Source organism: Pteropus vampyrus, unplaced genomic scaffold (assembly GCF_000151845.1).
Source record: "Pteropus vampyrus isolate Shadow unplaced genomic scaffold, Pvam_2.0 Scaffold20, whole genome shotgun sequence".
Lineage (NCBI taxonomy): Eukaryota > Metazoa > Chordata > Mammalia > Chiroptera > Pteropodidae > Pteropus > Pteropus vampyrus.
Window position 1 is genome coordinate 13,877,227 of NW_011888801.1, and position 24,545 is coordinate 13,901,771.

Consider the following 24,545-nt stretch of genomic DNA (forward strand, 5'->3'; position numbering starts at 1 on the left):
TACATCGCATAAACAAAATGAAAGATAGAAGTCATATGATCATACCAATAGATGCAGAAAAAGCATTTGACAAAATCCAATTACCATTCATGATAAAAAAAAAAAAACTCTCAATATGTGGGAATAGAGGGAACATACCTGAACATAATAAAATGGAGCCTATATATGACAAACCCACAGCTAACATCATACTCAACAGTAAAATGCTGAAAGCTTTTTCTTTAAGATCAGGAATAAGACAAGGATATTCACATTCACCACTTTTATTCAACATAGTATTGGAAGTCTTAGCCACAGCAATCAGACAAGAAAAAGAAATAACAGGCATCCAAATTGGAAAGGAAGTCTATGGCCATGCTACCCTCAACAAGCCCAAACCTGTCTGATCTTGGAAGCTAAGCAGGGTTGGGCCTGGTTAGTACTTGGATAGGAGACCGCCTAGGAAGACCAGGTGCTGTAGGTGTAAACAATAAAAAAAAAATAAGGGATTGTAAACTGACAAGGTCTTTGCAATCTGTGAGGTCAACTAAGGGTTGTCTTGCCTAAAAAAACAATTTGGAAAGGAAGATATAAAACTGTCATTATTTGCAGGTGACATGATATTATAATAAAGAACCCTAAAGAATCCACCAAAAAACTATTAGAACTGATAAATAATTATCATTTCTAGAAATTAGCAGTATACAAAATTAATATTCAGAAATCAGTTGCATTTTTATACACCAATAATGAACTATCAGAAAGAGAAATTAAAACAATCTCATTTAGAATTGCCTCAAAAAGAATAAAATATCTAGGAATAAGTTTAATCAAGAAGGTAAAAGATCTGTACTTGGAAAACTATAAAACACTGAAAAAAGAAATTAAGAAAATACAGATAAATGGAAGGATATATTGTGCTCATGGATAGAAAGAAAAAGCATCATTAAAATGTCTATACTATACAAAGCAATCTATAGGCTTAATGCAATCCCTATCAAAGTATCAATGGCATTCTTCACAGAACTAGAACAAATAATCCTAAACTTTTAATGAAACCACAAAAGACCCTGAATAGTCAAAGCAATCTTGAGAAAGAAGAAGAAAGTTGGAGAGATTGTGCTACCTGTTATCAAACTATCCTGCAAGGCTATAGTGATAAAATCCACATGGTACTGGCATAAAACAAATACACAGATCAATGGAACAGAATAGAGAACACAGAAACAAACCCATGCCTGTATGGTCAATTAATCTATGACAAAGCAGGCAAGAATATACCATGAGGTAAAGACAGTCTATTTAATAAATGGTGTTAGGAAAATTGGACAGATATATGCAAAAGAATGACACTGAATCACTTTCTTACACCATATACAAGAATAAATTAAAAATAGATTAAAGACTTAAAAGATCTTAAAACATAAAACTCCTAGAAGAAAACATAGGTAATAAAGTTTGTGACATTGTTCTTAGCAATATGGTTTTTGAATATGTCTCTTTTAGCAAGGGAAACAAAATTTAAAAAATTACAAATGGAAATACATCGAATTAAAACGGTTTTGCAAAAAGACAACCTACTGAATGGGACAAAAAGACAACCTACTGAATGGGAGAAGTATTTGTCGATGAGACATTCAATAAGGGGTTCATATCCAAAATACATAAGGAATTCATAAAACTTAACCCTCCAAAAACAGTCAGATTAAAAAATGGGCAGAGGACCTGAATAGACATTTCTCCAAAGAGGACATACATATGGCCAACAGACACATGAAAAAAATGCTCAACATCAATTATCATCAGGAAAATGCAAATTAAAACCACCATATCACCTCACACCTGTCATAATGACTATCATCAATAAATTGACAAACAACAAGTATTGGTGAGGATGTAGAGGAAAGGGAACCCTCATGTACTATTGGTGGAATTGTAAATTGGTGCAGCCACTATGGAAAACAGTATGGGGGTTCCTCAAAAAATTAAAAAGAGAACTACCATATGACTTAGGCATTCTACTTCTGGGTATTTCTATGAAGAAATCCAAAATATCAATTCGAAAAGATACATTATGTTCATTCCAGCGTTATTTATAATAGCCAACATATGGAAGTAACCTCAGTGTACATACATAGATGAATGAATAAAGATGTGGCATATATACAATGGAATATTACTCAGCCATAAAAAAGAACGACAGCTTGCATTTGTGACAACATGGATGAACCTAGAGGGTATTATGCTAAGTGAAATAAGTCAGAGAAAGAAAGACAAATATCATATGATTTCACCTACATGTGGAACCTAAGAAACAAAATCAATGAGCAAACAAAACAGAAACAAAGTCATAGATACGGATAACAAATAGATGGTTGCCAGATGGGGGGTGGAGTTAGGGAGCTGGATGAAAAAGGTGAAGAGATTAAAAAGTATAAATTGCCAGTTATAAAAACAGTAATGGGAATGTAAAGTATAGCATGGGGAATATAGTCAGTAATATTGTAGTAACTATTGATGGTGTCAAATGGGTACTAGACTTATCTGGGTGATCACTTCATAAAATATCTAATGTATATCTGAAACTAATTTGTATACCTGAGACTAATATAATATTTTATGTCCATTGTAATTGAAAAATAAAAATTTATTTTAAAAAACCCATAAAAATCTGGGTCCTGCTGGAGCTTACATTCTAGCAGGGTTCTTGTTACTCAGGCCTTAAGTGAGGTGGCCCCATCCAGAGCTGTTCCCTGGTTTCTGTATGGCAATCCTCCTCTGGCAGCATCAGACCTGAGCACTCTCGCTTAGCTCCTGCAAAGCCACGTTGCTGCTTCCATGGGACCATCCTGCCTGGACAGCAGGGCCTCTGCTTCAGCTTTTTGGGGATCTGTTGATGACTACCTGGCAGGTAAGAGGGGCCATCTCTCTTATCTCAAATCCTCTGAGTGCTGTGAGCCCTTCTGCCCTGCAGACTCCCTCTTCTCCCAGCTGAAACTACTTCCAGGGCTGAGTGATGATGACTGAGTTCTTGCCCCTCTCATTGCTCCCTATCCCTTCCCCTTCCTCTCTCTCCTTTGTCCTGGAGGAAGCTCCTCATCTCTTTCTGTTCAGTATCAAGGATATTGCTGCAGCGTTGGGGGCCATCATGGACTTTGGAGGAACAAATCTGAGTCCTAATGTAATCACATTTATAATTCTTATACCACAGATCCTCACTTCTGATTGGAACCTATGGTCCCCTGACCCAGGTATTGTATTGTATCTTTCATTCCATGTTTGTGTGTGTATAAGCTCCTCCCACTATAATCGTGACTGCATTTCCCTAAGTCTGACCTACTTTCTGCCCACACTCTCACACTAACCTGGATCTTTCTTCCATCCTTTTGCTACTCAGCTCCTGGCTTTGGCTTCCTCGAGTGCCCCTACTCATCCTTCAAAATCCAACTCCACAGAACGAACCTTCTGAATCTCCTCCAGATAGTCATTTCCTCCCTTACCAGGACATGTGGCCTGTGGCTGGCAATGTCTGTGTCTTTGTCTTTCTGCCCCTCTAGATTGAGGGGTGAGGATGGGAGGACAAGACGTTTACCCAGTTCTACATGTGTGGCAGGGAATAGATGCAAGTCATGGTTGCCAAACGTCACAGACTAGTTAGGCTTACTCTTATTTTTAGGTGTGTCTGGTTCTTAACATGACATAGAATATAACATGACACTTGGCTGGTATCCAAGGAGACCCTATAGTCTGGTGATTGTCAGTTTTGCCTTCGGTGTCACATGGCTGGGATATAATCCCAAATCTACCCCTTTACATAAGCAAAAAATACCAAGGCCATCCTGAGGGCTCTGCTCTGGAAGGGGCTGGATCGCTGACAGCAGTGGATTAAGGGGAGGCATTATCTCTTTTTTTCTGGAACCCCAAGCAGCTGTGACTGCTCTGTGGGTACCACCAGCCATGCAAGTCAGACCACGTAGGTCCTTGCCAGCCCTGACTTGATTCTCGTTGCCATCCTTGGCTGTTGAATGTTCCAGCCTTGCCTTGGCTGTGCTTTGGTTCAGAGAGAAAGCAGACTGTTTCCAGGCTTCACCCCAGTTAACTGAAGGGGGATTGCTGATCTCTCAGGGCAGTAATTTTTCCCAGAGACTAAAGAGAAGGCAATCATGGAGTCAAGTCTGGTGGCATGGCCCAACTTCTCCTTCCAGGAAAAATGCCTGCCTCTGAACCCGGGGTTCAGAGCTCCCTGCACTTGGGGTTGAGATTTACTTGTTCTTGCATTTACCAGCCAATCTGCAATTTTGCTCCTTACCTTTCTGCTGCTCCTGGTCTCCAAGCATATTGATGTGTACCAGATGAGATTATATTTTCTTCCTTTATTTCTATGGCTGTTTACTATCCCTGTGAATTAACTAAAAATTCCCTACTGCCAGGCACTAAAATTCTTTCCAATGTTAGTTATTTAATTAAGGCAATAATGGATCCAGTTGAAGAAACACAGGCTTGTTTTCAGATCACTGCCAGCTCTGTGAAATCTCTATGCCTCAGTCTGTTGATCAGCAAGCTGAGCCCATTTGGGATGACGATACCTGATCTTGCAGGACGAGCTGGAGGAGGATAGATGGCCAAGCCTGGCAGAGTGATTGGCCCGTACAAGGTGCCCAGTAATGAGTTACCATGGCAATAATGATTATAATAGAAATGGTGCAGTGGACGTGTCCTTGCAGAACTGTTTCCTAAAGATGGGTTCCCAGCAGTGGGTTCATGGGGCAGAAAGGACAGACCTTTTCATGGCTTTTGGCTCTTTAGGTGCCATTACATACTTCCTTCTAGAAATGGTGTGTGGCTATATTATACCACAAAATTATACTAGTATACTACTTTGTCTATAACATCAACATGAAATATCATTATTTGAGTACTCTTCCATAATTCAGAAGGTATAAAATGACACTTATTTATTGTCTAGCTCGCCCTGTTATTAAATTACTACTAATCAGATGGAACATCTTCATATAGGCTTCCGCTAACTGTAGGAAGCACTGGCTCACTCCCTGTGCCCATTTAACTGATTATCCTAGGTGGGAAAGGCTAAATGGGGGTGGAGAGCAGCTGGGGTCCCTGTAGGTCCACAGGCCACTTGGGCCCTCTTCCTCTCTCGCATGAGCCTCAGCCCTTCCCAGAAGTTTTCTCACAGCTCTGGAAAGGTCAGTCGCCTTTTCATTGCCAGGTGTCTGCAGCACTGTGTCCAATGTCTGTGCCTCACAGCCTCTGCCACTCTGCAAACCCAGGAGCCAGCCCTAGAGGAAGAAACGCCCTGCCTGGGTACGGCTGGGCTGAGCCAATGTCAGGCAGGTGGGGGTCATGCTTATTGGGACCCAAGGGCATCAGCAGGGGCCTTTAAGCTCCTAAGGCTGTACTTGCCCCTCTCATCTCAAGCTGTCAAGGGGCTGGAGCAGGGCTGGATTCAACATACACTCACAGATCTCTTTCCAGGGTCTGGACCTGTGTTGGGCTCTGGGGACATGAAAATGATGATGAGACGAGAGTCATCATGACTCCAGTATTCCAAAGAAGTATGACAAAAGACAAAGGGGGGAGAGGGGACAGGGGTAACCCCTTGGTTACTGAGTTTTCTTCTCTGGGTCTCAGTATCCTATTTTTAAAAAATCCTTTAATGGGTCAAGAATCTATGATAAAATTAAGTTACCAAGGTGGCCTAGGTTTTTGTTAATTACTTGAAATTTCTAACATTAGCCTTAGAGAAAGCTGGGCCCCTGTGGGTGAAGGCTCTCTAGAGTGGGTGGATTAACTCAGGCCTCCATTGTCTATTCTCCCATTCTCATCTGCTTCATCTCTGAGAAACTGCAAGGGCTGCTTAGAATCCTCTATCCTTCCACAAACCTCTGGGGCTTCGTGAAATGTTCTAGCACCACATCCTTGGTCTATCTCTTGTCTTCTATTATGACAGGGCTTGAAGCTATCTCATTTGACAAGATCATAGTGCTGCTAGGACCAGGAATGCACCTGCCCTTCCTTCTGCACCATCCACAGCATCCTGCATAAGGTTGGCACATACCAGGAGCTCAACAAGAACTGGGTGGCTCATTAACATTCCCCAACACTAAGGACTGCCAGGGAGCCCTTTTCCCTGCTCTGGGCCATGTTTTTGGAGGTGCTCTCTGTTCAAGTTTGCTTGTTTAGGAAGCCAGGACCTTGGAGCACAGGACCATGGACACTGACACTGGCAGTGAGTAGGTGCTCAGCACTCTTGTGCAGTAAATAAATAAACATAGGTATGACTAGCCCGCAATTCTCTCAATATGGCAAGACAAAGAAGGGGTGGCATATTTTCCCTGACACCAAAGCCATAGGCACCACCCTCCTCAGTGCTTCAAGCATGGAGGGAACAGGCAAAGGGGAGCCCTGGGCAAGTACACTGGGTCAGCTCTCAAGCAGAGAGCTGCAGCCAGTCTCTGTTTCATCAGCTACAAGCATCCCTGCCTGCCCTGCTCCACATCTACTTGGCTCCCATGGAGAGGGAGAAGGGCCGTCTTCTGTTCCCCTCAGTTCACCAAGGAAGCACCTCCTACAGATGCTACTTAGGCTGTCAAACCAGCCCAGGTTTTTCCCCTGCTGATCGATCACACAGATATTACTTATAAGCTTTACTGAGTGTCATAAAAGGGAAATAATCATTGTTATGATTTATTAATAACCACTGGTCCTGTCCTCAGCATTTCCTGAATCAACTTATTCAGTTCTGGAAATATTTAAGTCAAGGTTTCAAGTCAAACAGCTCTAATATTCTAAGGCTCCAGAGTTGAGAGTTTCTGGAGAGGGCTGAAGAGCTGGACCGGGGCAAGTCTGTCACTCAGGGAGGAAGGCAAAGGGCACTTCAAAGTTGGGGCTCTTCTGCTCACAAGCACATTCATTCACTCACTCAAGCCTTCCAAATCTACAGAACTCCTCCAGGTACAGTGCAGAATCCTGAGTTGTTCATATTCCTCCAGAACTCCCAGTCTGGCAGGGAAATAAATCACAAAGGCAACCTCACAGAGGTAAAAGAGCCACAGGCCACGTGGACAGACAAAGGCTGCAGACACTTAAATGTAGATGCAGACCCTTTTGACATCTGCAGAGCCACCAGAGGAGGGAGCAATCAGGCTGAGCCCTGAAGGATGACCAGAATTTGGGCCTACATCAGGGGAGGTGGGACTCTGATTTGGGAGGAAGGTAGGTGTGTGGCATTTGCTACCTCTTGGCTCAAATCAGCACATGTTCCGGGTTGACACTGTCACCTTTTCTCACTGACAAGCATCTCGAGATGGTGGCCCTTACTCCCAGCCTCTCCTTCCTCATCCCCCCGTCCCTGCTGACCCTTTGCATTTGGAGAGTTTCTCTTCTCCTGAAACTGCTCTGGTCAAATCCAACGGTCTGGTTCTGAGACCCCTGGGTGTTCAAAGTTCCTCATTTTCTTCTCGAAGCTATTCCTTCCTATCGTTGTGCAGAGCCCAGCTGCCTGAGTTTCCATCCATGTCTCTTATGGTCTGCCCAGCCTGTTCTGGCCTCCATGTCTTCTGTTCTCTCTGAAAGTCCTGCTGTTGACCATGGATGCCCTAGCTGCCTTCCATTCCATCCTGAGTCCCATGTCTTTACTTCTGCTCAGATTTTTCTCCAGAACTTTAGGGTTACATGTCATACCTTATGCAGGATGTCTCCATCGGGATAGTTCAGGATCATCTAAGCTTATGTCCAAATTCAATGCTGGCTTGTCTCTCCCAAACGTGTTCCCCCAACTCCTCACTGAGGGCTCACAGCCAACATGCCTTGACAGCTTGGAGTTGTTTTGACAAATTCCTCCCCTCTGGCCTACGGTCAAGTAGTTTTCAAATTCTGAAGATTTTCTCTGCACTCTTATTCCATTCTCATTTCGCTTTTACTGAATCAATTCAAATTCTTAACATCCTTGCCTGGACTCCTTTCTCTTACCTCTTGCCTTTCATAGGAGCCTCCAAAAGAGAGATACACCTGCCAAGGAAATCTTTCTAAACATAGATCTAATCATTATACTTCTTTTCTCTAAAATAGTTATGATATTTATCAACTATGCACAGAGTAAAATCCACCCCCTGCCCTGGCAGTTATGATTCTTTCATGGGACACCACTCAGCTTAACCACATACCTCCCACCTGCCCAGCTCCTGGCTTCCAGAGGTGTTTGCATATTATACTACCTAGGGGCCTTAGAAATACCACTCTTCAGATCATTTGAATCAGAACTTCTGGGGGGAAGGACCTGGAATCTGGATTTTGAAGGAGCCCAAGTGATTCTGATAATTACTGTCCTCGGCTCCAGTCACACTTGACAACATCCCATCATAAACTTCTTTTTGCTCATCCTCACTGTCTAAGTCCTACCTTCCATTCAAGGTATGGGTCCAGTTTTATCACCTTTATGTAGCACTCCACTGAAATTAGTTTCTTTCTTTCACTTCAATTTTACCTTTAAAACAGCATGAATAACAGCCTGGCATATAATTGTGTAATTTGTACAGTGTGTGTATCTACCTCTTCCCAAGATTGAGGACAGTAGAAAGCCAGGGGACCCAACTCTCCTGGGTATTCTGTGTGTATGAGTGTGTATGTCTGTGTGTGTGTGTATGTGTGTGTGTATGTGTGTGAGAGAGAGAATTATGTGTATGTACATACGCATGAGTGTATGTTTGAAATGTGTAAGTGTATGTGTAAGAGAGTGTACATGCATGAGTGTATGTGCATGCATAAATGTGTGCATGTGTATGTGTGCACATGAGTGTGTGTATGTTCGCAAATGTGTGTATGCATGCATGACTATGCAAGAGTGTGTATGCATGCATGACTATGCAAGTGTATACATGCATAAGTACGTGATTGTGAATGCAAGAGCATGTTTGTGAGTGTGTGTGCACAAGTGTGAGTATGTTTGAAAGTACACATGTGCAAAAGTGTGTCTGTGCACACCTGCACGTACATACCTGTTTGAAACAATCCTATGTTTGAAATCCAGAGTCTTGGTCCAGGCAGTCAGCTCTGAGGAGGGAGACCCTGAGCTTAGGACGTGCAGACTCGTCCAGGAGCCTTGGAGGCCTGGGAAACTTGTATGGAAGCCAGGCTATTGAGAAACTGGGGAAGCTGATGGGACAAAGCTAGGAGAGGAAAGACAGACAGTAGAGGATGAGGGTGCATCTCTGGGAGGACAGAGAGCAGGGAGCACCTGAGAGACATTTTAGGAGGAGGGGGCTAATGATTGTGGCTACATGGGGAAGTTGGAGAATAGGAGTGGGGCAGGACAATGGTCAAAGAGGAGAAGGACAGTGCAGGGCAATAAAGAGTTCAACTTGCCCACATTGGATTTTGGAGTCTTTCTGACATCCAAGGGTATAAGTCCTGGAGGAAGTCAGATGTGGACTCTGGAGTATGGGAGAGAGAGCTGGACTCAGGAGAGAGGTGGCTAGATCAGTGTCTGGCACAGAGGAAGCCTCAAATAAGGGCTTGTTTTATGACAGTAATAACAGTAACAGGAGTTACTATTCACTGAGAGCTTGGACACTATATGCTATGTACTGGACTGAATGCTCTGCATGAATTATTTCATTTAGTCCTCACAAGTGTCATTACCTTGCTTTTATGGATGTGCAAGCTGAGGTTAGAAGAGCTAAGTAAGCTGCCTAAGGCTACCACACTGCTAGGAAGTGGCACAGCCTGTTTTTGAATTTTAATTCACCTTCCTGCAGGGCCTGTGCACTTAACCCCTTCATGAAACTGCTGGACATCCATGAGATCTCCCAGGAGGACTCTAGAGTGAGGAAAAAAGAGGATTGAAGCCAGAACTCCTAGGAACTTGGTGTTAAGGATGGGAAAAAGCAGAGCAGCTGTGACCGACTCTCGGCAAAGCTGCAAGAGCAATGGGAAAACCACCAAAGACAAATTGCTTAGAAGACCCAGAGAGGGTTGTAAGAAAGGGACAAGCACGCCCATGACAGAGAAAGGGTTAAGGTCACAGGTGGAGGGGTGGGGCAGGAACCACCTACAGAAAGAGGACCAGAGGGTGAGTGGGGAGGAGGGTGTGTAGCCAGAGTGTGGAGAACTCTTCCAGGACTGGTCCCTGAAAAGGAGGGTGGAGAAAAGAAAGGTCTCTGGAGTGGAACGTGGAATGGAGGGCAGGGTGTCCCCTAATTAAGACAGGGAGATCTAAGCCTGTTCAAAAGCTGATAGGTAAGGGCCTTTAGACTGGGAGAGGTGAGGCTATGGGTGGGGAACTGTGAGGTCCACGAGCCAGGGAGGGGCTTGAGGGATCTGGTAACTGATAGATGTGGAACCTGGGCTCAGGTGGTGGTGGGGGTTAGCCTGGATCAGCAAGACACCATCCTGAGCTGTGGCAGGAAGCAGGGAGCATGGATGGATGTGGACAGGGGTCCTTCAGTGATGGTAAGGTCTTCCTTCTGCTCTGGGGCCCTACCTGCTGGGAGTTAGAGAGCCTACCTGTGGCAAACACCCCAAACTCCCACCCTGTTTGTTCTCTTTGCACTTGGTCCTGACTGTGCCTCCACCCCCACTCCCCACCACTCTGTGTTGCTGCTCCTCTTGAGCTGTGCCTGCGCCAGGGTGCCGTGAACCTTCGAGTGCCCTGGCCCACTGTGCTGGTCATTCTGAGCCCTGCCATGTGGCCTGGTGAGAGAGGATGTGAGCACTCTCAGTCAGTGGGTGTTGGTAGACTTGGATCTCATTGCATTCATTAGCAGTGGCCCCGCTAAAGCTGGCCTGAGATGGGCCAAGATGGGAGAAAGAAGAAACTCGATGCATGGACAGGATGAGGGTGGGGTGTGTGGGCAGTGGACAGGATGAACATGCACAAGTGCCTGCGAAGGCCAGAGGTGGAAATGCGGCCAGGTGGCTGACATTAGTAATTTCACTTATTCCTCAGAATAACCCTGATTTCTCAGATGTTCTGATTGAGACTCAGAAGAAAGAAACTTACTCAAGGTCACAAATACCAGTGTTATATGGTGGAGGCAGGACTCAAACCCAGTCAGTCCTGATCACTACAGATGCTGTAATTCTTCCCAAGTAGAACTGAGCCTGAGTGGCCCCTAAGTGCTTCAAGTCAATGGAGCCAGGGAGGGAAGGAAAAAACAGTTTAAACAGGAGAGTTCTCATGTGTGGGCGAGATGACAGCTTGGTTTCTGTCTGCCCAAGGGCTGCCCTGGATGAAAACACAAGTCAATTCAAACTCAAGAAGTCAGAACCCAGGGTGGATGAAATAGAATTCAAGTACCCAAAGGTTCATTCATTATTAGAAAAGGGCAAAGGGCAGTGTAGCACCAAGGTGTTGCCAAGGCAACATGAGTTTCAGGGCCAACAGAGGAGTTACTGATTCATGCCATTTCCTATCAAGGAAGTAGGGATCTTTTGTTTCTCAGAGTGGAAGAAATCAAAAAAGTGAATAGGCAATGTACAGAAGGGAAAGTACAGGCAGCCAAAAAGATGTGTAGAGATGCTGAACTTCAGTTGTAACTGGGGAAATACAAATTTTAGCTATAATATGATACAGCACTCTGTACCCTTTAGATAGATACATTTTTAAAGTTTTGTATCATGTGTTGATGAGTTTGTGAGTAATTATATGCCACAATGGAGAGGGTAATTGAGCTGTATTTATTAAAATTAAAAACATGCCTACTCTACAACCCAGTAATTCTGCTTCTTATCTCTCTCCTCCAGAAAGAACCATAAGGGCATAGGTAGTCATACACAAGGATGCCCTGGGAGCACTCTGCATGATCCCTAAAATAAGGAAAAACCCAAATACCAACAGTAGGGAAATAACTAAATAAACTGTGCTGTATTCACACGATAGGATTCTTTGCAAAAGTTAAAAAGAGAATGAGATGAATGTACATACTAACATGGTTAGCTCCCTTTAGTAACAAACACCTCAGAAAAGGTGTCTTCACTTCCATTTTCCAATTCATCTCCTATTCCTTTCTTTCGGTAGTGAAATACACATGACCTGAAATTTACCATTTTAAACATTTTTAAATGTAGAGTTCAGTGGCATTCCGTAAATTCACATTGCTATGTAACCATTGCTACCATCTACCTCTAGAACTTTTCATCATCCCGGACGCTTCCTGCTCTCTTTTGACCCCACCTGGTCGGGCTTCCCCTACCTCTGTTCCATTGAAACTGCTCTTATCAAGGCCACCAATGACCCTCACGCTGCTCAATCCAAGGGTCACATCAGTCCTCCTGTTCCTTGACCCCTCACAACATTGACCGAGTTGGTCCCTCCCTACTCCAGTACCATTTCTACCCTTGAGTTCCAAGACCACTCTCTGCTGCCTCTCCCTTTCTTCACTGGCTGCCACTCTGTCTCCTCATCTTCCCCACCTCTTGATTGTTCCTGGGTGCCACTTCTATCTACACTCACTGTCTCCGTGATCTCCTATCTCATGGCTTTAAACGCCCTCAATGTGCAGAAGGCACCTGTGCAGAGCTCAACCCTGAACCAGAGACCCACAAGTCCAAAGCTGAACTCCTGGTCTTTCCCTGCCCTGAAATCTGCTACCCCATCTGTCAGTGGAAACATCACCCCCAGGCTGGTTTATTCCCCAGCACCATCACTTCTCTCCTGATACACTGCTGTAGCCTCTCTGCACTTCTCTGCCACTTCTCTGCAGTCTCTTAACAGGACAGCCAGAGAAAAATCTTAAAAATGAGAGTTAGATCATGTTCCTTCCTGCAGGACTCCCTTTCTTGCCTCTGCATAAACATCAGGGCCATTACTACAGTCTACAAGGGTCCTCAGGACTGGGCCAACATGATGCAGGACAGGGGAAATTCCTCTGAGTAGGGGGAACTCAAAGACTGCATCGAGAGAGTTCTTGGCTGAGAGTAAGAAAGAAAGAATTCAAATGCACGCCGGAGTCAGAGTCAAAAGGAAAGTTTATTAGAGAAGGGACAACACTCTATAGAATAAAAAGCAAAGACGAAAGAAAGCAAAGACAAAAAGCCAAAACAGAAAAAAAGAGCAGGGAGTGCTGGGGAAGCCAGTTTACACATCATTCTCAGTTTCTGTGAATTATAGTTTAAAGACTCAGTTTACCCATTTTCCTTTGATGATATGGGCATACAGTGAGAAAGGATTACAATATGTAGTGAAAAAGTTAAGAGTATATAGCATGAAAGGCCTGCTGGCAGTTCCCAGCCTTTGATCCCTAAATTCCCCATTATTTTAGCCCTAGGGAATGAATGATTTTATTTTATGTAAGGCTGACTTAAAGAGTCCATTTCGGTTTCTTAGCAAACCCAGCAGAAATTTTCCTTTGTTCTACAGGTTTCCTTGTGGTCCATCTGTAGGGCTGATCAGCACATTGCAGTCTCTGAATATAGCTTGATTTGACATTTTAGTTCTCTTGCCTTCTTCCTACATTAATGTGACCTCTTGGATCTCCTCATGCTTCCCCAGTCCTGGCCTCGCTGGTCCCTGCAGTCCCTCAAACAGGACAGCCATGCATCCGCCACCTGGCTCTGCACCTGCTCTTGTCCCCTGCCCTGCAACACTTCCTCTCAGCCTCTTCGTTCTCCACTCAAATGCCATTTTCTCAGTGAGGCCTTTCCTCACTACCTTTTTAAAGATGTACCCCAAACCCTCCCATCTCTCTTTTGCTGCTTTAACATTTACATCAATTCTATTATAGTGGTGGAAAAAAGCGAGCTGCAGAACAATGCACAAAATATAAAACTATATAAAAAAGGAAGAAAAAGACAACACCTAAACAAAAAATGTCATCATGCATTTTCAGTGGGACGTGTATTCGCACAGAAGGAACATGTCACAACTGTAACGGTGGTGACATTCATAAAGGGGAGGACTGAGCTGTAGTATAGAGCATTTTTTACAGGGAGGAAATGCAGTGTTACTTATGTAAGTCAAAATAAAAACTTTAAAAGGGAATCGTGCTGGATCCCTTAGGAGATCTAAAGTAGCAATTAAAATATCAGAAGTTTGATAAATGTTTGTAGGTAATAATCTGCGTCAAGCACCACACTAGGCTGTGGACCGCAACACAAAGCAGCCTCTGCCTGCTCAGAGCTTCCAGGCTGAACAGATGATGCTTCATGGAAGCATGGCCTAAGCCCACCCATGGCCCTTCCGGAGGGACCAGGTCAGGGAGCCCCTCTCTGTAGATGAGCCTCTCCGGTGGACCTGGGTCCACTTTAGCTTGTCTACTCTACCACATCTCGAATAAGGAGGGGACACAGTGAGGGTATGCAGTCACTTACTCACCCAGTGTGCAATGAGAGGACCTGGAGCTGCTTTAGCTTAGAAATTGCTGAGAACACTCACAGACACCTTACACAGTGAATTGAGCTCTGCCCAAATACCCTTAAATTCCTTTTTCTTGTTTTTATGCCCCTTTCCCAGTCCCCTTTTACTTTGAACAGCTTACCCTGGGTGGTTTTTCAGGACTGCTGGGTGATTTGAAAGACTGTCCGTGGGCTATTGGAGCCCATTTTGAGTAGGCACTGAGAGAACTGGAAGTGCCTGGAAATTTACATGCCTCCCCTATCCCTTAGCCCTTGGCCAAGACTCCTGGGTGTGGGAGCCTGAAAGCCCCTGCAGCCTGGTTTCCAGTCAGAAACTACTCATAGGGGTAAAGAGGTGGAAGTCACACTTCAAAGTTCTCTTTATCAGGCTTTGAACCCCAGCTTGGCTCTCTTCTTCTGTCCAGCTCCTCCAACTCCTTCGGTATCCCGTGGGGGGCACCTCTTTAAGAAATTACTGCATGAAAATCCTTATCTCAGAGTCTACTTAGGAGAACCCCACCTAACATACCTAGTTGTTTTCAGGGCCTGTTGAATAGGTTGTGGCATCACTGGCCTTGGGAAGCCACTGGGGTGTCTGGCCGGGCACAGTGCACACTGGGGTTAGGCACCCTGCAGCAGGCCAGGGGTGTTTTTCCATCAGCAGCTCTGTAAGTGCAGCCCCAGAGCACAGAGGAGAGGCTGTGCATGGACTAAAACACAATTGATTTATAAAAGTCAATGGGATTTGAAAGCTGGGCTGGGAAATAGCAAGATGGCTCTCAGAGCTGAATTGATTTAAAGGGTAAGTATTGAGGCTGAAAGATTGATTGAGAAGAAAGAGGTGAGGTAATGGAAGGGGCACTCTGGGGGGGCGGGGGTTGTATGTGGACAAAATGGTTTCATCAACTTAATGCAATTTGCAGCCGAGGACGAGGGGGCCTGGTCAGGTTCCCATGTTGTCCTGGGAATACTGTACGAGCCTCAGATGATTTATTACATGATGGTTCCTCAGTGCCCTCTACCTTTTATATTTATATATATTTTAACTTGTTATTTAGCTTCTTTCTGTGCTCCACTTGGTGATTTGTTTTGTGCTGGGTGCCCCATCTGAAGGGTAACCAGCCAGGCCCTCCTACTGGGTCTCACTTTAGGGCCTTTAGGATGAAAGACAATAAGGGCACAACCATAAGAAAAAGTACTAATTCTAAAATAATGGTAAGGTAGTCTAGAAACTTTGGAATTTTTTCATAATGATTATTTTAGAGATTTAAAAATATTATTAGAAAATATCACATTCTTAAGAGTTATTTTTATTGGCTCTTCCTAGGTCTGCCTCCTGGCTCAGCTGGTACTGGTCTTCTGCAAGAGGGTACAGACACCCGAACTGTACTTCCATGCAGTGAACACCTCCAAATTTGACTGGATCTAGAGTTCATTTATTTACTCATGGAGTTTAAGGGGCCTCTTGTGCATCCACCATGTGCTAGCCACTGGGGTATGGAGATGAAAGGCACATGCCTACCCTAGCAGAGGTAAAAAGGGAACAGAGACACCCAAATACAAGAGACCGTAATCATGGCAAGTATAAGGGGGGAATGGCAGCGTGAAGACAGCAGCAAGAAAGTCAGGCAGGGAGACTGGGAGGTCAGTGGTGAAGCTGAAGCTGGATGAAAGAATGGAGTGAGCCATTAGACGGATCAAGTTATGCCACTCCAAAATACGTGACTTTGGTATATTGATTATTTTTAGCTGCTGGCAATTGAGAAACAGCAAATACAAGAGGAGTTCTCTTCCCTTCCTCCTTCTTCCTAAAAGTAGGGTATAAATTTCCCTTTGTAAAGGTACCTCCTACTCCTGTACCAGGAAGAGGACACATTCATATTATCGGAGTCAGAATTGAGTCTGCATAACGAACTTTACTAAACTACTCCTATTTACCAAATATTTCCTGATCACCTTCCTACAATTTGCTGCCTCTAGCTTTAACTGACTCTTTGGGGTTTTATCCCTTTTCTGTAGTCTCCCCTGCCCCAAAATCAATAAAATTGATATATCTTTCTGTTAATCTGTGTTTTATAAATTTAATTTGCAGGCCTCAGGCTTAAGACTTAAGAAGGGAGAGGAAAAGCTTTCTTCTTCTCACAGTGAAAGATTAGGTAGAGAGGGGGTTTGCCCAGCAGGGGTTATAGGAAGACTGTGCAGGGTGCGAGAGCGTGGGGTCAAAGCCAGGAAGTATGGCACCCAGGCCCTTAACCCTAACTCTCCCGGCCCTAGAACAGATCATATCCTGACCCCTCTCCAACAAAACTAATGAAAAGCCCCTTCTTCTCAGAAAGAAAAGCTGATGGACTTCCTCTAACTTCTATTCACAGGCTAGACCTCCAACCATCATCCCACGGTGGGGTCCCTCTTGTTGCATCTAACTGGAAGAAACTGTGCCCTTTTTTAGGGCAAAGACAGCTCTAGCCATCACTGACATGGGTATGAAGTCGAAGGACGAGGAGGCCTCTGTGAGCCTGTGTGCGGCCAGGTCTCCAGCTTAATTTCCCACTCATACCACACACCTCACTCTTTCCAAATCACAACTGGTCCCCACATGGGCCATTTTGTGCCATACACCTGCATTTCTGTGCTTGCTAGACTGATGAGCCTTAAGCATCAGCTCAGCTGTTTCCTATGGTATGAAGGCTCCTCCAGCAGGTTCCCAAGCAGAAGAGTTGACTTCCATCCTTTATGCCGCCCCTGTAACTGTGCACTCACCTCTGGCTGGAAGTGAGCCTCTATATGCTGTACTGATTTATGCTCTTGTTATGGCCCTGGAAGGTGCCCTCCTCACTCTTGAATCCCTAGAATGTAGTACAAAGCCTCTCAATAAATGTTTGCCGAAAATGAAGGAACGTGAGACAGGAATCTCTAAGAAGATGGGAAAGACCAAATCTAAGAGACCTGCACCTCTGTAGGTAATCTGGGTTTGGAAGAAATCTGCCTCCAGGATTTCTCCCACCCATGGCCTGTTTCTGCATGATAAAAAGGCTCGAGGGCACAAGATCACTGTTTCTGTTCTTGTATCAGAGAAGTGACTGGCAGAAGACTCAAAACACAGAACTGTAGTTAAATTTTTTCCTAGTATGGCAGTGGGTACGGAGAGGCCGTGTGAGGTCAAGGAAGCGGCACAGGATTTGGAGGCCTGAGGCCCTTTATCCTGGAGCTCCAGGTTTCCATGTAAAATGAGAGCAAAACACAAACTCTACCTACTTCCTAGCCTATAGTGAAGATGAAATGAATGACACTTTGAAAGTGCTTTGGTAAATGGAGCAGCACCAAATGGATGGTGGTTAGTTCTGCTTCTTGTTGCTGCAGGCTGAGCCCCTTGGAAGCCCCTCTCCCCACTTCTAGGCTCTACTGGACCTTGTCCAGAAGCAGCTGGCTCCCAGCTTGCCGCCTCTGCTCCTGTTCAGATTAGCAGGCTATTCACCAGGAGCCTCGGATTGGTGGAGTTGATGTAATTCAATATCGATGATAAATTTCATTTCTGCCTGCCTACGAGCCATTAGCTTTGATCAATACATTCTCCACTCTTAGTTAAGTAATCATTGAGGCTGTTGATGTTTTGGCAGAGTCAGGGCAGGTCTCTGACTGTCTTGCTGAGGGAGCTCAAAGCAGCCTCCTGGCCCAGGCCTAACCCAGTTCAAGCCTGTCTTGCAAATAAGTCATTTATTCCTATCTTCAAACAATAACATCATGGCTAATTCTCCACTTCTTTGTGGCTGGTAGTTCAGCCTGGGCTCTTCTGGTCCAGCACCTGGTAGTGCTTTATGTCCCAAGTGTCTAAGAGTGCTGGTGTTATGAACTTTGGGCATCTTCCATGGAAAGAACTCAGTTTTTCCATCAGCTGGTATCTGAGAGTAGAGGCAGGAGGAGGGAGGAGGTTTGGGTCCTCAGTGCATTTCTCCAGGACACAAACTGCCACCTTCATCTCCTGGTACATGGGCCTCAGGCAGCAGCAGATTGACTGGCAGTCTAGGGACGGGGGAAATGTCCAGAGGCAGGGGAACCTGGCTGGCAGCCACTGAAAGCTCCCAGGAGATGTGCTCTGATGATGTCCCCTTGTCCCCTCATGCCCTCTGTGGATGGTAGATGGGAAACACCATCACTCCCACAGCACGTCCGCTCTCTCTCTGACCTGTCACTCCCTGCAGACCCGCTGCTCACCTTGTGGCAAGCATCATTGTCTAACGCTCTGTATAGCCATGCCACTCCCCTGCTTAAAGCCCTACTTAGATGTGGGCTGGGTCTGTTCCCCTTGCCACATCACCTTTTCCCCACCAGTGTCTTCTTGCATTGCAGCCACACCCAGGGGCTAACAGTATCCCTTGCATATGTGCCTCTGGGTCTTGACACATGAGACTTTCTCCCTTGCAATGGTTTTCCTCTCCTGATGCCTAGATAGGGCCTGGTGTGTGAACAAGGAAGTGCACAATGATGTTCAACAACCTTTGGGTTTTAAATCCCAGCACCGCCACTCCTAGCTGGACACTGTTCCTGGCCGGCAAGTTCTTTAATCTCTCTGGGACTTAGTTTCTCCATCTGAAAATGGGCAACAGTGTTCACTTTCTCAACAGGGGTCTTTTGAGAATTAAAGGAGATTATACACATGTATAATGGGACACGAAAACGGAAGCTCCAACACAGCACCAAGACAGAGATGTGACATTCTGAATTGAGAGCCAGAGCAAGAAGCACACTTTCAAAGAGGCAGGTAAAAATCACTTATGAGGCCTTAGGATGGATGTGGAAATATTGAACTAGTCTTGTATTTTGTAAATGAAAGCAACTCTAGGGCATTTCATTATATAAGAGTGCCTGGGGTTGTCACAGAGCCTTGCTAGGCAGGGACAGGGGAAGGTCCGGCCCCTGGCACAGTAGAGGGCACAAATAAAGTTACTTCATGAGCTGTGTTTGTTCTAAAACATGGTTACCTAAGTTCAATAGGCATAAGCTATGGTTACTGCTATTATTACATATCTGATCAGTTCATAAGTGATTATATATGTGTCTGACTCCAAATGCAAGCAGGAGGTGAAGATATCTTAAGTCTGCAGTTCAAGATGACTAATTGTGTCAGAAATGCAGCAGGTTGAAATAAAACAGCAGCCAAAGCTGAGATTCCTCAGTATCACCAGGTAGATGAGGCTAGGCCCACCACACACCTTGGCACCAAGGGCCAACACTGTAGGCACCCCCTAATGAGGACACCTGCACAGCTGTCCACCTTTTTCATCCCATCTAATCCTGACTCCCCCCTCCTCTCCCACTAACCTGCTGCTTGGCCTGGCTGACTTTCAGATGAACAAATCTGAGGTGAACCAGGACAGAGTGGGTGACATAACCCCACCTTTTGTTTCTGTCCCTGAATCTGGTGACAGTGTTGTGAACACCTGCCCATAGAAAGAGGTGCTTGTGAGGAATCAGACATCTTGTATCACTGGGGCCTAAGCTGCTCAGTGACACCAAGTGGCCTCCTCCGGCCTCTGGACAGGTCTATATTTGAGGATAAAAGCTTCTCAGACCTGTGTCCTGTGTTTAAGCTGCTTCTGATCTTAGTAGTGTGATTTTGAGCATTTTACATAAATTATTCTGCCTCCACTTTCTGCCTTGTCTCAGTATTGGTATAAGGATTAAAACTGGATATAGGCATGTAAATAGTGTCCAGCACACATCCAGCACATCCTAAACACTCACTAGCTACCTTCTCACTGTTCTTCCTTCTCTGTAGAATGTTAGCAGTGAGAGTCATACCATATGATTCCATTCATATGAAACTGAAGATCAGGCAACACTACTCTACAGTGACAGAAATCAGAAGTCTGAGAGTTTGGTTGGAGGAGGGGCTGGGGAGAGACAGGAGGGAACTTTCTGGAGTTAAAGGAAATGCTCTAATTCTTGATCTAGGGGGAGTCATTGATTTGTGTCTTCTACTCTATGTAAATTATGCCTCTATTAAAAAATAAAAAAATATATTAGAAATAAACAATGAAATCCTAGAATAAACAGTATTTAAAAAATCAAGGTGCATCATTCTGTGAGGCCCCTGTTGTTCAGAGATCCCCGAATCACGAATTTTTATTTCCTCTAATCAGGTCCCTGGGACTTGTCCTAGATATTTTGGTTATCTGAGGACCTCTGCAATTTCATTTCAGTTCTGAAAGGGAGAGAGAGGAGAGAGCTCAGTTGTCTGTGTGGAGTAGAAGGCCCGGCAAGTGACAGAGGACATCCAGACTTGGGGACTGGAGCCCCCTGGGAAGGTATCAGCTCTAAACAGTGGAGCCATGTCTGACCTGAAATAAGGGGACCACCACCCACCTGGCATACCTCACTAACCCATCTCCTAACCCGGGATCCTCTCTCTGAATTTTAGGCAAAGTCAGATGCTGTATCAACTAAGTAGGTTACTGTTCCTTTGCTATTCCTCTCTCCGGGCCCTGGAGGTGGCCCGTCTTAGGGAGCCCTCAGAGTACCCAGCAAGCCTGGGCAGGGGCGGCATGGGCATATCCTAGAAGGCCATACCATTTAGAACTCAGCAGTCAAAGGAGGTCTGTGAACCCCTCTGTCACTCCTTAAGAGCAGAAACTTCCTTCTGAACAATCTTCCAGTTTGAACTGGCAACAGGTTACATGAGCTCTAGGCTATCACTCCTCAACCACATCTCAAGTAGTCCTGCAAGCCCTGGGGTGAAACCTGGCAGTCTCCTGTCCTTTTACCTGCTTCATTCCTCATCTCCAAAGGCAGCCACTTTCAACCATTTTAGTTGGTTCCTTTGCTATTTACCTCCACATTTCTAAATAGTATTTATTTATTGATTCTTTTTTCCTTCTTGATTCCTTACCATCTAGTCAATTAACACATTCATCATCTCACATATTTGTCTTTTTTTCCGAGAACATTTAAATTCTACTCTCTTAGCAAATTTCATTTATACAACACAATGTCATCAAATATGTCACCAGTTTTACATCATTAGATCCTCAGACCTTATTCATCTTATAGCTGAAAGTTTGTATCCTTTTACCAAATGTTCCCTATTCTCCCCCTGCCCCCCGAACCCCTGCCCCGTTCCCAGATAACTACTTTTCTACTCTCCATTTCCATGAGTTTGCCTTTCATTTTGTTTTTAGATTCCCTGTGTAAATGATACCATACAGTATTTGTCTTTCTCTGTTTGGCTTATTTCATTTAGCATAATGCCCTCAAGGCCCATCCATGCTGTCTGTCACAAATGGCAGGATTTACTTCTTCCTCATGGATGAATAAGATTCCATTGTGTATATATAAAAATACATATTATATAATATATATACAGTTGACCCTTGAACAACACAGGCTTGAATTGCATGGGTGCAGTTATATGCAGATTTTTTCAATACATACATACAGTACTGTCAGTGTATTCTTTGTGATTTTCTAAATAACGTTTTCTCTTTTCTAGTTTATTATTGTAAAAATACCGTATAAAATACATATAACATATAAAATATGTGTTAATTAACTTTATATTATCAATAAGGCTGCCAGTCAACAGTAGGATATTAACAGTTAAAGTTTTGGGAAGTCAAAAGTTATACACAAATTTTCAACTTTGCAGGGGGGTGGTCAGTGCCCCAAACTCCTTCTGTTGTTCAAGGCTCAACTGTATATTATCTATATATAAAATATATACTACATATTAATGTATATTATTGTATAAATGTTATACACACACACTATGTAATATATACCATATCTTCTTTATCCATTTATCCACCGATGGACATTTAGGTTGTTCCCAGATCATGGTTATTGTGAATGATGGTGCAGTGACCATGGGAGTGCAGCTATCCCTTTGATATAATGTTTTCATTTTCTTTGGATGTAGACCCAGAAGTGGGATTGCCGAATCATATGATAGGTCCATAGTGGCTTTCCACTGTTTTCCATAGTGGTTGCACCAATTTATAATCCCATCAATAGTGCACCAGGATTCCTTTTCTCCACATCTTAGCCAACATTTGTTTTCCCTTCTCTTTTTGATGATAGCCATTCTAACGGGTGTGAGGTGATATCACATGTGGTTAATTTGCATTTCCTCGATGATTAGTGATGTTGAGCACCTTTTCATGTACCTGTTGGCCATTTCTTCTTTGAAAACTGTCTGTTCAGTTCCTCTGTCTATTTTTAAGTTGGACTTTGTGGGGGGCGGCTATTAAGTTGTGTCGTGTGAGTTCTTTATATATTTTGGATATTAATTCCTTATCAGATATATGATTTGCAAATATTTTCTCCTATTTGATAGGTTTTCTTTTCATTTTGTTGATGGTTTCCTTTATTGTGCAGGTTTTTAGTTTGATGCAGTCCCACTTGTTTATTTTTGCTTTTGTTGCCTTTGCTTTTGGTGTTAAATCCAAAAAGATCATCATCACTAAGACTGATTTCAAGAAGCTCATTCCCTATGTTTTCTTTTAGGAGTTTTATAGTTTCAGGTCTTACATTCAAGTCTTTAATTAATTTTGAGTTGATTTTTGTGTATAGTATAAGAAAAGGATCCAGCTTCATTCTTTTGCATGCGGTTGCCCAGTTTTCCCAGCACCATTTATTGAAGAGACTATCCTTTCCTCATTGTATATTCTTCGCTCTTTTGTCATAAATTATTTGACCATATATGTATGGTTTTATTTCTGGGCTTTGTATTCTGTTTCATTGATCTATATGTCTGTTTTTATGCCACATCCCTTCTTGATTATTCCCTTTTAAGTATTACCTGTTTGACTTTTCACTATGGAAGGTGAGGATTTTATTTATTTTACTCCCCTGCCTCCACCATACATAAGCACCCTCCCCACCCTCTCAATATAGTTATATTGTAATTTTAGCTTGATCAATATGCATAATTTGCATTATTAGTACTATGTAATTGCTAGTCCCAGTTGAGCCATATAGTGTACTATAATAATTTTTCCATTCATGCATCACTTTTTGTTTCCCTTGGAGTTCATAATTGCCTTGTTTTTTCATTTGCTTAATTTCCTACTACATATTAATAATTCAACCTTAAATATTCTAACAGTTGTCTAAACCTGATCTCCATGTGTTCCTAGGTGATGGGCACTTTCTTAAAAATATCACTGCATCTTATTACTCAGAGAACCTATAGCTCCCTGGAGACATGCAGGCCATGTGCAACAGTCTTTGGATAGTGTGAATCTCTGTGTTGGGTTAGGGAGAGAGCTCAAAGGTCTCAGCATAAGACAGACATGAATATAAATTCCACCCCTTGTTGGCAGGTCACCCATGATTCCCCCTCCACATCTGTTAAAATGGGAATACTGATGCCTCATCATACAGTAGTTATGAGAATTAAATAAGTACAATGGAAATGCCTGGAGCATGGAGGACAGCACACAATAAATATTGGTTTACTTTCTTGTGGGAAAATCAAGAACAATAAGGCCACCAAAAGTACTTTATCTCACTCATAGAGCTTTCTCCTCTATTCCAAAGTATGGACCAGCCTCTGCACATTCATTAAGGCTTCCAAGGCATTGATATTCCTGCTAAGGAAGAGAACTAAAGCTGCTGCAGCTTTGCTCATCAGTCTAATAATTTCCTCTAAATGCAGGAGATTCCTTAAGAGCAAAGATCAATTTTATCTTGAAATATTTTAAACAAGGGTAGAAACTCTAAAAGAAAATACTGATAGATTGACGACATAGAAATTAAAAGCTTATATGTATCTGGGGGGAAAAAACTCTAACATAAAAGTAAAAGGCAAGCAAGAAATTGGGGAAATATTCGTAACATGTAAATCAGTCAAGGAAGGGGCCAACTTTCCTAAAGACCTGGGCAAGTTAGGGGAGAGACAGTGCTTCAGTCTCTCAGGCTAATACTTTTCTACTATTCATTCATTTAAAATGTATGTATTGAGTGCCCACCAGATGCCTGGCATTGAAGTCCCTGCCCTCATGGAGCTCACAGTCCAGTGGAGTGACAGATATTCACCAGATAAATCCACTTAAGAGCGTACCACTATAATTAATCCAAGGTAAATGCTATTAAGAAAAAGAAAGCAGGGAACTGAGGACCCAGTTTAGGCTGAGGTGTGTGGGAGGGCTTCCTCGGCTGATAACATCTGAGCTGAGAACTGGAGGGTGAGTCAAAATTAAGGAGTGTGTGTGTGTGTGTGT

General features: G+C 43.8%; 1 protein-coding gene and 1 pseudogene across 3 annotated transcripts in view; one reads left to right on the plus strand and one right to left on the minus strand.

The window, feature by feature from the left end:
• ARHGAP22 (Rho GTPase activating protein 22) overlaps window positions 1–24,545 on the minus strand; it is a 156,062-nt gene that overhangs the window by 126,809 nt on the left and 4,708 nt on the right. The gene's annotated exons all lie outside the window — the stretch shown is intronic.
• Window positions 345–463, plus strand: LOC111736626 (annotated as a pseudogene).